Below are 16399 nucleotides of genomic sequence, written 5' to 3' on the forward strand. Positions count from 1 at the left end.
GGATTACGAATGCAAGGTTTCGATATCACCACGTACGAATGACGATTCACAAAATTGTGCCTATTGTGTCCCAGAACGTTCGAAGAAGAGAAGATCGACGCATTTGTAAAAGGGTTACCGGAAAGAATTCAAGAAGATGTGAGTTCACACGAGCCCGCCTCCATACAAAAGGCAAGTCGAATGGCTCACAAATTAGTGAACCAGATCGAAGGAAGGATTAAAGAGCAGGTGACCGAAGAGGCTAACATGAAACAAGTCAATAGAAAGTGGGAAGAAACCAATGACAAGAGTCACCAATACAACAACAACAATCACAACCACAATCGCAATAACTATCCCAATAACCGCAACATTAATCGCAACAACAACTTCAACAAACGTCCCAACAACAACTACAATAACCGTCCCAACAACAACAACAACAACAACAACAACAACAACAACAACAACAACAACAACAGCAGCAACAACAACAGCAACAACAACAGCAACAACAACAGCAACAACAACAACAACAACAACAACAACAATAACAACAACAACAATAACAATCCCAATAACAACAATGGCAACAAAAACCAAAAACAACCATGCCAAAGATGTAAAGAGCATCACCTGGGGTTCTACATGATATTTTGCAACAGGTGTAAAAGAAATGGTCATAGCGCGAAGAAGTGCGAAATCTACGGACCAATGCATAACAGAAATAAAGGAACAAATAATGTCGGAGCCAATAACACCGCCATAGTTTGTTTTGGATGTGGAAAACCGGGCCACTTTAGTAGAAATTGCCTGAATTAGGGGAATACTAATGGGCAGAGCCATGGAAGAGTTTTCAATATTAATACGGCAGAAGCACAGGAAGACCCGGAGCTTGTTACGGGTACATTTCTCATTGACAATAAATCTGCTTATGTTTTATTTGATTCGGGTGCGGATAGAAGCTATATGAGTAGAGATTTTTGTGCTAAACTAAGTTGTTCACCGACACCCTTGGATAATAAATTTTTACTCGAATTAGTAAACGGTAAATTAATTACAGCAGATAATATATGTCGGAATCGAGAAATTAAACTGGTTAGCAAAACATTTAAGATTGACTTGATACCAGTAGAGTTAGGGAGTTTTGATGTGATAATCAGTATGGACTGGTTGAAAGAAGTGAAAGCAGAGATCGTTTGTTACAAAAATGCAATTCGCATTATACGAGAAAAAGGAAAACCCTTAATGGTGTACGGAGAAAAGAGCAACGCGAAGTTAAATCTTATTAGTAACCTGAAGGCACAAAAACTAATAAGAAAAGCTTGCTATGCTGTGCTAGCACACATCGAGAAAATCAATTCCGAAGAAAAGAACATCAATGATGTTCCCGTCGGAAAAGAATTTCTTGATGTATTTCTGAAAGAATTACCGGGACTACCTCCACACCGATCCGTTGAATTTCAAATAGACCTTGTACCGGGAGCTGCACCAATAGCTCGTGCTCCATACAGACTCGTACCTAGCGAAATGAAGGAACTTCATAGCCAATTACAAGAACTTTTAGAGCGTGGTTTCATTCGACCAAGCACATCACCGTGGGGAGCTCCTATTTTTTTATCAACAAGAAGGATGGTACATTTAGGTTGTGTATCGACTACCGAGAGTTGAACAAACTTACCATCAAGAACCACTACCCACTACCGAGAATCAACGACTTATTTGATCAACTACAAGGCTCGTCGATTTATTCGAAGATTGATTTACGTTCTGGGTATCATCAAATGCGGATGAAGGAGGATGATATTCCAAAGACTACTTTTAGGACGCGTTACGGTTATTACGAGTTTATGGTTATGCCGTTTGGGTTGACTAACGCACCAGCTGTGTTCATGGACCTCATGAACCGAGTGTGTGGACCATACCTTGACAAGTTTGTCATTATTTTCATCGATGACATACTTATTTACTCAAAGAATGACCAAGAGCACGAAGAACATTTGAGAAAAGTGCTAGAGTTGTTAAGGAAATAAAAACTGTACGCTAAGTTTTCAAAGTGTGCATTTTGGTTGAAAGAAGTTCAATTCCTCGGTCACATAGTGAACAAAGAAGGTATTCAGGTGGATCCAGCAAAGATTGAAACCGTTGAAAAATGGAAAACCCCGAAAACTCCAAAGCATATACGCCAAAATTTAGGACTAGCTGGTTACTACAGAAGGTTCATCCAAGATTTTTCCAGAATAGCAAAACCCTTGACTGCGTTAACGCATTAAGGGAGGAAATTTGAATGGAAGGATGAACAAGAGAAAGCGTTTCAATTGTTAAAGAAAAAGTTAACTACGGCACCTATATTATCATTACCTGAAGGGAATGATGATTTTGTGATATATTGTGACGCTTCAAAGCAAGGTCTCGGTTGTGTATTAATGCAACGAACGAAGGTAATTGCCTATGCCTCTAAACAATTGAAGATTCACGAGCAGAATTATATGACGCATGATTTGGAATTAGGCGCGGTTATTTTTACATTAAAGATTTAGAGGCACTACTTATATGGGTTCAAAAGTATTATATATACTGACCACAAAAGTCTTCAACACATATTTAATCAGAAACAACTGAACATGAGGCAGCGCAGGTGGATTGAATTATTGAATGATTACGACTTTGAAATGCGTTACCGCCCGGGGAAGGCAAATGTGGTAGCCGACGCTTTGAGTAGTGATAATGCTAAAAACGAACATATATTTCATAGCATTATTCCTCAATAAAGACAAGCTTTTAGTTGCAATTGTCCTATTTACAAGTGATATTCGTTTAAATAATAAAAGGTGAAGACAAAAGGCAGATTCGACGAATTGAAGACGCAAACGACCAAAAAGCTCAAAAGTACAAAATACAATCAATGAGGTTCCAATTATTGATAAGAAACATCTCAAAATTACAAGAGTACAAGATTCAAAACGCAAAGTACAAGATATTAAATTGTACCAAGGACGTTCGAAAATCCGGAACAGGGACCAGAGTCAACTCTCAACGCTCGACGCAACGGACTAAAAATTACAAGTCAACTATGCACATGAATATTATATAATATATAATTAATTCTTAAAATTAATATATATATTATATTATATTTAAAAACCGTCGGCATAAAAAAACAAAGACTTTTGAGTCTCCCCAGCTGGCCATGTGAAAGGACCCGTTCATATACATTATAAACGATTCACAATAGTTGATTACATCGCGAGGTATTTGACCTCTATATGATACATTTTACAAACATTGCATTCGTTTTTAAAAGACAAACTTTCTTTACAATGAAAGTTGACGGCATGCACACCATTTCATAATACATCCAACTATAATTGACATAATAATAATCTTGATGAACTCAATGACTCGAATGCAACGTCTTTCAAAATATGCCATGAATGACTCCAAGTAATATCCTTAAAATAAGCTAATGCACAGCGGAAGATTTCTTTAATACCTGAGAATAAACATGCTTTAAAGTGTCAACCAAAAGGTTGGTGAGTTCATAGGTTTATCATAACAATCATTTCAATATATTAATAGACCACAAGATTTTCGTTTATAAATATATGTACACTCGCAAGTGTATAAAAGTATTCTATAAGTTGTAGGCACCCGGTAACAAGCCTTAACGTTCATGTTTTACCCTCTGAAGTACACCAGATCAGGTGTGTTTAAAATAACCTCGAAGTACTAAAGCATCCCATAGTCAGGATGGGGTTTGTCAGGCCCAATAGATCTATCTTTAGGATTCGCGCCTACCGTACATAGACAAGTAGTTTAATGTTACCAAGCTAAGGGTATATTTCTGGTTTAAACCCACGTAGAATTAGTTTTAGTACTTGTGCCTATTTCGTAAAATATTTATAAAAATAGCGCATGTATTCTCAGTCCCAAAAATATATATAAAAGGGAGCAAATGAAACTCACCATACTGTATTTCGTAGTAAAAATACATATAACGTCATTTAACAAGTGCAAGGTTGGCCTCGGATTCACGAACCTATATTAATTATATATATTTATATGTTGGTCAATATTTGTCTAACAATTTTTGGTCAAGTCATAGTGTACCACAATCCTAATGCTCGAGACTAATATGCAAAAGTCAACAAAAGTCAACTTGACCCAAAATGACTTCTAAAATTTATACGTGTTTATTATATAACTTAACTATAGTCGTTTTATATATTTAAATATATTTATTAGATTTTATAATAATAAAAGTCATTTATTAATAACAATTTATATTAACGTTTATATATGATAAAATATACTTCTATATATCTTAAGTAGTAAAATTTATAAAGTTCACTTAATATCTTAAAACTATAGTGGTAAGTATTATTAATGTAATTATATTACACGTGGTGAAAAATATCTTTGTTTCCCCTATTTATTTGATAAAATAATATTGATCATAATAATAAGTAAAAGTTGTATTATTTTGTAATAATAATTATTATTATTCTATAAAAAAATAACAATATTTATATTTACTAAAAATGTTATTATAAAATGATAATACTAACATAATAGTAATAATGATATTTTATAATAACAATGATATTTCTATTAAAATAATAACGACGATAGTAATAATAATCATTTTAACAATAATACTAAAATTCAGTTGACTATAACTTCAAATCCGTTCATCGAAACCATTCGATATCTAAATGAAAAGTTCTTAATTTTTCGCTAGCTTTCCAATGACATGCATATCATATACCCTATCTCAGTAGCATATGTATCTAATTCAGGATTCAACAAACCTATCTAAGGACAATATCGAATGTACAAGCATGCATAATCCTATATACTCGAGCACTAGTCAGGGATACACTATTGATATATAAAAGTTAAGTTATGAGTGCTCACGTATCAATATTGAGATTCAATATTGCAGGAAAGTATGTAGACGCAACAGAGATGATAAACACTAGATTGACCTCACGAGCATACCCCTGAACCATACCCATCACCTCCATAGCTATAACCCATAATTTTCTTAGCTTTAAATCATTCAAAAAACTATTTTGAAATCACTCCGTCGTAATATTTTATGTATACTAATAATATCTTGAAATAATATAGAGCAAATATATATATATATATATATATATATATATATATATATATATATATATATATATATATATATATATATATATATATATATATGTGTGTAAATCGATTGAGAGAGTTTAGAGAAATATATTTTCAAGTTTCTATTAAATAATGAAACCTATTGAATTCTATTTATAATAGATTTTTGAATTATTAAAGTAAATTATTAAAGTATGAATTATTAAAGTGAATTATTAAAGTATGAATTATTAAAGTGAATTATTAAAGTATGAATTATTAAAGTGAATTATTAAAGTATAAATTATTAAAGTGAATTATTAAAGTATGAATTATTAAAGTAAATTATTAAAGTTAAAGTAAAGTAAAAGTAAAGTAAAGGTAAAGTTAAAGTATAGTAAAAGTATAAAAACTATGTATGTATAATACGTGTATAAATATATATAATATTAATTTAAATCGTTATATATATTTAATGAAATAAAATATAAATATCGTTATATTTATTATACTGGTTAAGTAATGAGTTGTCAAAAGTGATTCTAGATATTTATAAAAGTTATATACGTTTTAATAATAAAGTTCTTTTTAAACTGAAAACGTTTTTGTACGTTTGAAAATAGATTAATAGAATATTATGGAAACCAATTCTCCACTAGCTTTTGTCTAACTTTCGTAAATGACACTTTTTATTTTTATTTATAAATAGCTTTACAAATTATTCCGAATATCGTTAAGAGGAAGATTTCTCAAATCATAGTGGACCTCTCAACAGAGACTTGTAATCATAATTCAATGTTTCTGATAATTCAATCATTTAATATATATTTTTTAATTTCGTCGATAATCATATTGAAACAAATACGTTCATATAAAGCATTATACTTTTAAATACTTTGTTGACATTTTCAATTTATAACATATACACATACACATATACATACATATTCATATATGTTTATTTAATGGTTCGTGAATCATTGGAATTTGGTCGAGGTTTAAATGAATGTATAAACATAGTTTAAAATCCTTGAGATTTTGATGTTATGCGAGGTGTATATAAAATAGTTATTAATTTTAGCAGGAAATACTATTAAATACGATACAATTTTACACAAGATATTTATTTATTTATAGAATGGATATACTTAAACCTTGCTACAACACTTATAGGCAGTGTACCTAATCGTACAGTAGTGTAGTTTTTAGTAAGTCCGGTTCGTTCCACAGGGAAATCTTTAAACAAAGCTCAACGCTATATTAGTTTACTTTTATAAAAATACAAATATATATATAAGTAATATTATTATTATAAAGGGGGGTTTTTACCGTTTAATGACCGGTTTGTCGATTTTAAAACTTTAGTCGCAGTTAAAACCAAATGTAAAATATTAAAAATGAATACAAGACTTAAATTAAAGCGTAAAGTAAATAACGATAATGAAATTGCGAATAATAAAAGTGCGATAAAATAAACTTGCGATAATTAAAAAGTATGATAATTAAAAGTGCGATTAAATAAAATAACAATAAATAAAAGTGCGATAATTAGAAGTGCAATTAAATATAAAATAAAGGAAATTAAATATGAAATAAAAGAATTATGCTTATTTAAACTTCCGTAATCATGATGTTTGACGTGTTGATTTTAGTTTTATGCCCATGGGTTAATTGTCCTTTGTCCTGGATTATTCAATATGTCTGTCTGGTTTTTGTCCATAACAGTCCATCAGTCATAAATATAAAGTGCGAGTGTCCTCGTCAAATTATTATTATACCCGAAGTTAAATATTCCAACTAATTGGGGATTCGAATTGTAACAAGGTTTTAATACTTTGTTTAATGAATACACCAGGTTATCGACTGCGTGTAAACCAAGGTTTTACTACTTTGTTAACAATTACACCAATTACCCTTGAATGTAATTTCACCCCTGTTTTAATTATTCTAGTGGCTATTAATCCATTCCCGTGTCCGGTTAAATGAACGATTATTCGTACATATAAATACCCCGCCCATCGTGTCCGATTGAGTGTATATGGTAATTTATAGGGACGCCCAATTGTAAATCTTTATATTAACATTACCAAACTTTCATTTAGTTAAACAAATATAAAGCCCATTAATAGCCCATAGTCTAATTTCCACAAGTGTCGTTCTTTTGTCCAAACCCCAATTATGGTACAAAGCCCAATTACCCAATTTTAGTAATTAGCCCAACATCATGATTACTTCGTTTTAAATAAGCATAATAATAACTTAGCTACGAGACATTAATATAAAAAGGTTGAACATAATTTACAATGATTTAAAAATAGCGTAGCGTTACACGGACAGAATTTCGACTTACACCCTTACAATATTCGCTAACATACCCTTATTATTAGAATTATAATTAAAATTAAAATTAAAATATAAATTATATATATATATATATCGTATATATGAGAGAAGAGAGAAATAGAATATGAAAAATGATCAGAATTCGGTTTGCTTTATAGCCAGAGTTGAAATTTGGGGCTCCGCGACTCGCGGCATGTTTTTCCTTCAAACTCCGCGAGTCGCGGAGTTTGAGATTCCAGCTCACACTTTGGAGTCTTTCTCTGCCGACGGTTTATTTATAAATATAATATATATATAATTAATATAATTAATTATATATTATATTATATTTATATACATAGTTAACTTGTAATTTTTAGTCCGTTGCGTCGAGCGTTGAGAGTTGACTCTGGTCCCGGTTCCGAATTTTCGAACGTCCTTGCGTACAATTTTATATTTTGTACTTTGCGTTTTGAATCTTGTACTCTTGTAATTTTGAGACGTTTCTTATCAATAATTGGAACCTTTTTGATTGTCTTTTATACTTTTGAGCTTTTTGGTCGTTTGCGTCTTCAATTCGTCGAATCTGTCTTTTGTCTTCACCTTTTATTATTTAAACGAATATCACTTGTAAATAGAACAATTGCAACTAAAAGCTTGTCTTTCTTGAGGAATAATGCTATGAAATATATGTTCGTTTTTAGCATTATCAAATATTCCCACACTTGAGCGTTGCTTGTCCTCAAGCAATATTGTCTTGAAATACTAGAATCACTTCTTTATTCTTCACACTTTGTACATCAGTGATTTCTATACGGCGGTATAAACAATGGTAGTAACGATATGGTTTACAGTCCCACATGACTATAAAAATTTAGATCCATTAAGGAAATTGGATCTTTATGAAAACATTTGATCTTTTGAAAATTAAATCTAGTTTTTACCCTAGATAAGTTTTCCGGGATAACCCTTTACCGGTGTTTGCAAAATATTTTTTTTTTTTTTTTTTTTGTGGGTTTGGTGTGTTTCAGAATTGAAAGTTTTAGCTCAAAACTTGCTGTTTTGTGTCACCCACTTGCTAACCTTGTATTAGGGAAGCAACACGTCCAGTTTACTTGTCCCGTATATTACCTTTCGGTAAACTACCGTCCGATTGTAAAGGAAAGCGTTGAACAAGCAACTGTTAAGGCAATGTCCCGTGACATGCTTTTGATTATGGTCTATAACGTGTCGGACGCAATTACTATCCTTGGTAGGAGCAATAGTAAAGCTCACCCTTATAATTTTTCGGTCTGGCACAAGGTCCTGTCTTTGACCACTATGCAACCACCGTTCTTACGGTTGACACCCGATTTAGTTCAGGTGACCTAATGAATTCCAGGTGAATTCCTAGGATTTTACGTTCAATGGTAATGAACGCATTGAAAATAGGGTTTTCAGAAAACAAATCGGTTTATAATTTTGATCAAAATATTTTCTCGTTCAAGCTCGAGTTTAGATATCATTGAATTCCATGAGTTTGTAATTCTCAATCTTTAAGGTCAATCTCTAGGATTGAGTAATATCAGTCTTAAAAGCTGATTTTTAATCTTTAAGGAGATTATCCTTTCTGGGGATCTGATTCATTAGTCTTATCAAGCTAATTTGCACGGTGCCCCCCCATTGTACGAGATAAATCCTTCTCATGGTTAGGATAAATCTGACCACTTGGCGACCCTGTTTAATGCTGAGATCCGTGGATTTCCTGCTGATTTTAGAGATGACTTTTCTAGATTTTTCGTCAACCTACAGCTGGTCTGGACGACAACTTCATAACCTAAATCAAGAAGCGCGTGTCTTATTCGGAAGACTTTACTTCCTTTTAATGATGGAATTGATTCATCGTGTAGATCCATCTCTTCTTTTCTTTCATCGGGTAAAACAGTTTAGTTTAGTCCAAAGCAAAAGTATTTTCAGTTATTTGTTACAGATATATGTGACATATGTTTAAGATAACTTGGTAAATTTTCCCACACTTGGCTTTTATTTTCCTTTTTATCGTCCTCTATTGCATTTTAAATGAATTTTAACATTTTAGTTTGTTTCTCAATTTATGTCCTTTCCGAGGTAACAATAATTTTGGTGTTAAAACCTAGTTTTATCGTTCATAAATATGTATAAACATGATTTGAGTTCATTTAATTGAAAATTTTGAAAAATTTTACTAGAATTGGGTAGTCAGTATATAAGACTAGGGCTGTTCTTTTTTTATCAGAGAGCACTAGATTCTAATACAACTACTGCTTTACTAGTATTTTTAATGGTAACCAAGTGTTTAAAGTAAAAATTTTTAAAATCCGAAAGATTTTAACCCCTTCCCACACTTAAGATCTTGCAATGCCCTCATTTGCAAGAAATCAGTAACAATTTAAATTATTGAGGGTGATTTGTGTGAAAATGATTAAATTTTTACCAAAGTTTCCAAATATATTGGCGTTTGTTTGCTGAATGATAAATGGTGCACATCATTTGTTCATTCCGTCTTGTTGTTATTTCACATATATTTTGCATCTTGTCGTCAAAATTAGTTGCTTTTGCTGAACTTAATGCCAGTCTTTGAAAATGCGTTGTTTTACCCTGTTGTGTACATAAGATAAACTGCAAACATATATACCTATTTTTGAGGTTTGGTATATTACCCCACATTCAAAAATTATTAAAATCTAAGAATAAAAGTTAGATAATTATAAAAATGATTACAATATTAACAAAAATTTTAAATGTATCAATAATTAAAAATTACAAAAAAAAAAAAATAATAATAAGTAAACTAAGGATGATATTGGTACCAATAGGGGTTCCAGGCATAACCATAAGTGCTATAGAATGCTTCGGCAGGGTCATACGTAGGATATGGTGGCTGCATCTCTATAGACCAAGGAGGGAAGATGGGTTTCGGTGTAGGAATATAGTTTCTACCTATATGTTGGCAATGAGCTATGATCTGGTTCTGATGAACTTGCCAATCTTCAAATGCTCTCTGTCTAGCATTTTCGTATTCCTGAGAAGCTATAAACCTATGCATTTCTTGCATCTCATTCCCCCCTCCTACATTACCTTGTTGCTGGTTTCTCTCCACCTGTGGATGTCTACCATGGTATCGTACTGCGGCGTTATTTCGCCTCTTCAAAACTTTCGCACCATGGTATACATTTAAACCTATAGTATCGCGGGGTTCCAGCTCTTCTAGTAATAATCCCCCCCCGACTTATATCCACACCGAGATATTCACCAATCAAAGTAATAAAAATACCACCTCCTATTATGCTATGTGGTCGCATCCCCCGAACCATAGCTGATAAATAATAACCCACACAATATGGTATACTTACAGCGCTTTGTGGGTCTCGAATACACATATGGTAAAACAAATCCTGTTCATTTACTTTTTCTTTGTTCTTACCCCTTTTTGTAATCGAATTAGCTAAAAACCTATGTATCACTCTTAATTCGGCTCTATCTATATCCAAATAAGAGTAATTTCCCCCTTTGAAACGGTGATGGCTTGTCATTTGACTCCACACACCGTGTGTATCAAAATTTTCATCTATCTTTCTACCGTTTAGTATCAATCCTCTACAATCGGCAGACGCTAACTCCTCAGGCGTATATATACGTAAAGCCTGAGCCATGTCCAGTAAAGACATGTGGCGCATCGAACCGCCTAACAAAAATCTAATAAAAGAACGATCGGTTAAACTAGCTACCCGATCATTCAACTCTATACTACATAACAATTCTTCACACCATACTTTATATACAGGTCTACGTATGGTGAATAAACATATCCAGTCATTAAAAGAAGAATTACCATACCTCTGTACAAGTAATTCCCTAATTGGCCCGGCCAATTCTACAGCTTCTAAGGGTCCCCATTCTATGACCCTCGGTACCTCAACAACCTTAGAGTGAAGAGTATGCAAACCCCGTTGATATTTTGGATAATCTATCCAAAGTCTGTCAAATCTCAGGTTCGGGTGCAACTCTTCCAAGTGCATATCGGAAAAGGTCATGACTGGATGAGGTACATCCTGCTTGTAGTAGTTATCCACCTCCTGTTGTTCCAAATTCTCAGCAGGAGCATTGCGGGCTTGGGATGAAGATTCACCCCTTTCATTCTGCAAAACACATCAAACACAATTTTTGTGCATCCAAATATGCATTAGTGTCAGCAAAATCATCAATCAAAATAATTACAATGACATTATCAATTTATATCAAACTTAAGCTCATTTTCACATTTTTATCAAATCTACACTTTTTCAAATAAGCATATACGAAAATTTTCGCCAAGTTCATAAGCATTCAACTCAAATAACATGTCAAAATAATCATTACTAGCAATTAAACAAGTCTCAAATGGCATTATCTTTCAAAAATCAAGTTCATGAATTTTAGACTTGAAAAAGTCCACTTTAATTCTCAAAATCATGTTTAGGCTCAAAGTTTGGATCATTTAACTACCTAGACATGTTACACTACTCAATTTAGCAACAATTCATGACAAAAATCGGCCATAACCTGTTTATATCAAAAAGCCCCAAATTGCTCAAGAACACAAACCCTAGATTACTCAAAATTTGAAGTTTAAGGCTTCTAATCATGTTAAACAGCATCAATCTAGGTTATACAAGCATAATACATAAATAATTTAAGCCTAATTACACTAAAAAGCATCAAAATCAAATTGGGGAAAAAATAGCTCAATAACACTTAATTTCGAATTAAATGGTGTTTAGGTGTAGAAATTTACCGTTTTTCTTGAGTAATTCTTAGATAGCATCCTTCTCAACATGATTTTAGCAAAAAATTTGGTGATTAACGGTTAAAAATTGGGATTTTTGGGGGTGTTTTTCGGGTTTTTCGCAGCTATTTTCGCTGTTATTTTTCGCAGTGTTTGAGTTGTGTGGTGCACTGATCGTTCAGCTCTTTTTATTTTTTTTCTGATTTTCGGTCCCTCCGCGAGTCGCGGCGAAATGCACTCCAAACTCCGCGACTCGCGGAGTTTGGTATTTTTTATTTTTTTTTTTTATATAATCATTAACTTATTAAAACAATTAAGTAATTAATTTTAAAATTTTGTTTCCCTTGTTATTTAGGACGAGGTCGTTTCGGATCGATGTCCTAGTCCGTCCTTCGACAAAATTTTAAAATTTGTCTTTTTGTAGCGATTGTTTTAAAAGCTAAGATTTTTGGGTTTTTTTAATGTTTTTGGCATACTTTAAATCAATAAGATTAAAAATAATGATAATAAAAGTTCTCGTCCCTTCCTTGGGTAAAGCAGTTTCGGTTCAAAGACCTAGTCTTCAACTTACGACGAATTTTAAAAATCATATTCTTAACTTAATGAGATAAAGTAAATTTTTGTTTTTAAATTCACACAACTTAAATATAAAATTCAAAATTAATATTAAAAATTCACACCAAACTTAAAATTTGAAATGCATAAAATTAAAAATTTATATTTTAAAAATTAAAAGTTCACACCAAACTTAATTTAAAAATTTATAAATTCATATCAAACTTATATTAATTTTTCAAATATTTACAATTTTAAATATATTGTTTTTACAAAGTTTACAATATTAATTTAAGATTTAAATATTAAGATTAAAAACATGGTAAAAATAAAATTAAAAATCTTTTTGTCTTTTTATCCCACTTTAATCAATCAAATATTATCAAAAATATGCGCCCCTCTTTTCGGTAAAGTATTTTCGGTTCCAAGACCTAATTTAACTCATGACGAATTTTTGAAATATTTTGGTTTGATTGATTAAAGATATTTATACCTTAAGAATAAACGTTAAATTTCGCAGTGATGTAATAAATTTTTGAATGATATCAATAATTTCGGTCGCCAAACCTAATTTTATTTAATACCAATTTAATACTTTTTAGCGAACAAATTAGCGTTTATTATCAAAAGGTTAAAAATAAAAATAAAAATAAAAACTGTACAGACATACCTGTGAAATAGATTTCTTAGTTATATGATCTATTCCATTCATAAGATAGTCGGTTTAATTGATTTTCCATGGCTACATAGGCGTAACCTCGAGCATTCAGTGTCTTTTCTTCTAAACATATGAACGGTCCGTCTCTTCATAAAGTAATAAATTCGGTATTTGAATAGGTTTGATTATTTGAACATTTACCTCCATGTGACCATTTTCCGCATTTGTGACATCGTTCTAGGTGTCGTGCTCTTCTTTTCGCTGCGGATTTTGATTTTCCTTTACCAAATTGTAACTTATTATCTTCGCATCTGGATTCTTTTCTAACTCCGTCCATTCTTTCTCTGATTACTGATACTATTTCACTCGGTAGTATGTCATTATTACGTTTAGTGATCAAAGCGTGTAGCATTAGACCATGGTTTAGTTCACAGGCAGTCTTCATTTCGTAAAAACCTAAAAAAAATAAAAATTCAGAATGGGGGGAGAAGACTAGTTCTTTTGGGTCTGCTAGGGAAAGACCATTCGGGTTCTATTTTCAAGAACTACACGAGAACAGAACAACTAACTCTAGATAGCATTTTCTTTTTAGAACATTTGAATCTCCCCACACTTAGGTAGCCGTGGTGTCAAAATTGTGATTAACTTCATCGTTAATTTCTCTTGGTCCATAATCAACTTGCATATCCATGACTTTTTCTTTAAGCCATTGGTCGGATTCCTGTGTAATTTCCACAATTTCAACTAGTTTCTCCTTTTCTTTAGGTGATAGATTGGATACTAACCGGTTACATAACTTAAAGTTCCCCTTGGTTCTAGCATCGCGAATCCGTTTAATAAGTTTCTTCATTGAACTATTAATAACGGGATCATTTAATTTCGTATCAACAATGGGGTTCTTTGTTATCATGTCATCATTAGGTGTTACTTCATTTTCCCCACACTTAGGCGTTTCATTATTGCTAAGTATTACCGTTGGAGTTGGTAAAAACACATGGTTCTTACCAATTGTTTTTACTGGTTCAACGGTTTTGGCTGGTGGAGATTTAGACTTTCGAATCATAAAGGTGATCGATTTGTCACCACTTTTAAGTGTCATTCTTCCATTTCCTACATCAAATAACGCCTTGGTGGACGCTAAGAATGGCCGACCTAAAATTAGAGGAATGTTTGGGTCCTCTTCTATGTCAATGACAATAAATTCGACTAGAAAGGTTAAATTGCCTACTTGAACGGGTAGGTTGTCAGCAATTCCAACTGGGTGCTTAATGGTTTGATCAAAGAGTCGAACACTCATATCCGTTGGACTTAACTTACCTACTCCTAATCTCTTATATAATGAAAGAGGCACAACACTTACACTTGCACCTAAATCTGCTAGTGCATCATACATGACACAATCACTAAGTAGACAGGGAACAATAAATTCACCCGGATCACCTACCCTAGGTGGAGGTTTTGGTGGAACTGTCTTCACCAGGTTTACTTCTACGGCTTTTGTTTCTTGTACTTTCTTATTCTTTTTCTTCTTCTTCTTTCCAGAAGTATCACAATCTTTATTACTTATTACTTGGTCATACTCAACTCCTTTTCTTGGAAACGGGATGGGTGGTTTGTATGGTGCCACCACTGGCTTTACATACTCGGGTGGTGGTGGTGTAACTTCTTCATTGTTACTCTCATCTAAAACCTTCCCATCTTCTGGTGCTGGTTTTTCAGAATTCGTTGAAACCATATTAACATTCTCATTCCGAGGATTTACTTCAGTATTACTTGGTAGCTTTCCTTGTTCCCTCTCACTCATCATGCTAGCAAGAGTACCTACGTGTTTTTCTAGATTCAAAATGGAAGCTTGTTGAGTTCTTAATGACTGATCAAATCTCTCGTTCGTTTGGGTTTGAGTTTCAATAAATTGTGTTTGAGATTCAACTAGCTTGAATACCACGTCTTCCATATTTGACTTTTTCTCTTCGGTTTGTTGTTGTGGTTTATATAAGCCAGGTCTTTGTTGATTGAAAGTGTTGTTTTGAGTTGGTTGGTTATTCGGACCTTGTTGGTTATACCAGTTATTTTCGGGTCCTTTTGGATTGTAAAGAATGTTTTGATTTCGATTGAAGTTTAGCTTTGGCGGTTGATAATTATTCTGATAATTATTTCCAGGCCTTTGGTTCATATAGGAAACATTCTCTCGTTGTTCCAATGTTGGTTCAATGTGACAATCTTTCAATAAGTGTGGTCCACCGCATAGCTCACAACTGATTCGTATTGCGTGAATATCTTTATTCATCTTTTCCATTCGTCTTTCGAAAGCATCTATTTTTGCTGAAACGGAATCAAAGTCATGGCTAGAATCGGCTCTAGCCACTTTAGATGAACGAAAAATATCTTTTTCTTGGTGCCACTCATGCGAGTGGGAGGCTGTGTTATCAATAATTTTGTAAGCTTCAGTTGCAGTTTTCTTCATAATGGAACCACCAGCTGTTATGTCGATGTCTTTTCGTGTAGCAACGTTGACACCTTGGTAGAATATTTGTACTATTTGATAAGTGTCTAAACCGTGTTGAGGACATCCTCTCAACATCCTTCCGAATCTTGTCCACGCCTCATATAATGTTTCATTTGGCTTTTGTGTGAACGTAACAATTTCTCCTTGAAGTCTCACGGCTTTAGATGCCGGAAAGAATCTTTGAAGAAATTTTTCAACTAAGACATCCCATGTGTCAATCGCCCCTTCAGGTAACGATTCTAACCAATCTTTGGCTTCTCCTTTTAAAGTCCAAGGAAACAACATGAGATAGATCTGCTCATCTTCCACTTCTCGGATTTTGAATAGTGTACAAATTCTTTTAAACGTACGAAGGTGTTCGTTAGGATCTTCATTCGGTGCACCACTGAATTGGCATTGGTTAGTTACCATGTGTAGAATTTGTCCTTTGATTTCATAATCTGGCGCATTAACTTCTGGCTTAATAATGGCG

At 33.0% G+C, this 16399-nt stretch overlaps 1 non-coding gene across 1 annotated transcript; it reads left to right on the top strand.

The window, feature by feature from the left end:
• The first annotated feature begins 15973 nt into the window (after positions 1 to 15973).
• Positions 15974 to 16080, top strand: LOC139895286 (small nucleolar RNA R71). Its single transcript, XR_011775744.1, has one exon. It is a non-coding gene; the product is annotated as a small nucleolar RNA R71 (small nucleolar RNA).
• Positions 16081 to 16399: the final 319 nt, after the last annotated feature.

This window comes from Rutidosis leptorrhynchoides, chromosome 2, assembly GCF_046630445.1.
Source record: "Rutidosis leptorrhynchoides isolate AG116_Rl617_1_P2 chromosome 2, CSIRO_AGI_Rlap_v1, whole genome shotgun sequence".
NCBI lineage: Eukaryota > Viridiplantae > Streptophyta > Magnoliopsida > Asterales > Asteraceae > Rutidosis > Rutidosis leptorrhynchoides.